This window comes from Alosa alosa, chromosome 15 (assembly GCF_017589495.1).
Source record: "Alosa alosa isolate M-15738 ecotype Scorff River chromosome 15, AALO_Geno_1.1, whole genome shotgun sequence".
Taxonomy (NCBI): domain Eukaryota; kingdom Metazoa; phylum Chordata; class Actinopteri; order Clupeiformes; family Clupeidae; genus Alosa; species Alosa alosa.
The window spans coordinates 5,256,200-5,258,042 of record NC_063203.1 but is presented as its reverse complement, the minus strand read 5'-3'; the positions used below and the strand labels follow the sequence as shown (position 1 = coordinate 5,258,042).

General features: G+C 39.1%; 1 long non-coding RNA gene across 1 annotated transcript; it reads right to left on the bottom strand.

Moving 5' to 3' along the window:
• Positions 1-437: 437 nt before the first annotated feature.
• Positions 438-1,843, bottom strand: LOC125308868. Its single transcript, XR_007196002.1, has 2 exons — positions 1,679-1,843; positions 438-560 (listed from the first exon to the last, which is right to left on the bottom strand). It is a non-coding gene; the product is annotated as an uncharacterized LOC125308868 (long non-coding RNA).

The following is a 1,843-nucleotide window of genomic DNA, read 5'->3' as shown; positions in this document are numbered from 1 at the left end:
CACATAAGGTGATACACTAACGCCACATTCACACCAGATCCGTGGTGTGTGCATTGTCACAGCTGTGGCATGGTTGTGTGTGTGTGTGTGTGTGTGTGTGTGTGTGTGTCCATCTAAGCCTAGCAGACGATGGGGTGTAAATTCTATTGGAGTTGGTGTCTCTGTCTGTGTTGGAAGGATAGGCAAAGTGTATGCTTTCTACCTGACATGGGACTTGACCAAACTCAAAATAAAGAAATTGTCAGATAAGAAATATAGAAATTGAATTAAAATCTAACCAAACTATTATCACTATAGTCCCTCTCATTATTGTTATAAGCAACACTCTTATCACAACCAGAAATGTGCTTGTGCCCAGATGGACGCACACACACACACAAACATGCTTACCCAGCTCAGGATGATGGAAGATTATCTCCTCCTGTAGCACATAATTGTCTTCTTCATCCAGAAGCTACCCATCCATGTCCCATGTCCATGCCATCGTGGTCCTTGGGGTCATATTGGCCATCAGCAGTCGGCTGCTTTCACCCCAGTTGCACGTACTTCTCTCCCTCCATCTAAAATAACAAATCACATGTCTGATAGTGAATAGGTTGTTTAGTTTTATTTTACATTACTTCCACATAATCTTAATCACCACCAACCATGACTCTTTTCACTAAAAGTATTATTGTCACTGGAGGACTCCAATATTGCTTGGAGAGGTAACATTAGTCTCAGAGCTCACTACAGTAAGTGTTATTGCCTTGGCTAAACCATACATAGCATACCAGCTTACAAGTAAAAATTGATTTATTAACACGAGTCAGGAGATATGACAGAAAACATCTAAACAGCATATGCATACACATACACACCGTGCATAGGCTACTGCAGTTGCGTGAAAGACAAAACACCCCTTTAGAAAATAATGTGTTGACGAGTAGGCTTGGGTGTATGAGCTCCCATCATAGTTAGCCACCCAAAACCTCATAATCGTAGCAGCCAACCTTACAGCTAAAAAAGCTAAACAATAGTAAAACACATTTATAACAAATCTTCAGTCATGTATTCATGAAAACAGCAGTCAATGAATAAAATCCTTACGTTACACCATCGGTGATCAACACAGTCTTCACGTCGGTAACGTAACATTAACGTCGTCATTCATGTCAGATGTTTCTATCTAAGTAAGCTAAGCAACTTGGCTACAAACAACTGTAAATTGTGCTATACATATTACGAAGGAATGAAAGGTTTATTTGACAATAAAATACCGATTAGGTCTACTTGACATAAAGTTGGCAGTCATGAAGCACGGAGTGAACTTTATGGCGACTACTACGTCAAGGACATGTTGCAGCCTCTCCTGATGCTAACTTTACCTAACTTAGCTAGTTTTCTATCAGATGACAAGCAAGCAACATCGTTCAAAATAGAAAAAAATCGTTAAAGTTTCAGTCTTAGTAGGTCTGTAATCTTGGTTGACATATAGTAGCCCCCCAAAATGACTGAAAATTATGAGTTTACTAAAGATTACTGTGTGCTAAAATACCAGCTGAAGTGAACACACACACTCATTATGTTACGGCCATGCATTCAAGGTGTAATTACCAGCAAAAATAACTTTTAAAAACGATTTTGAAGTAATAACATGGATAACAAGTAATAATAACATAAAAAGACTTGTTTTTACCTCAGATGATCCAGTAGTTTCTCCTTTAGACGACGTCAAGATCAACGACGCATAGTGCTTCCTGCTGTTTTTCCTCTAGTGGAGGGAGACGTCAACTCTTGATTTTTCCTTCATGTAGTAAAAGAAATTCGCGCCACAAATCCCTTAACCAATCATATCGCCAGA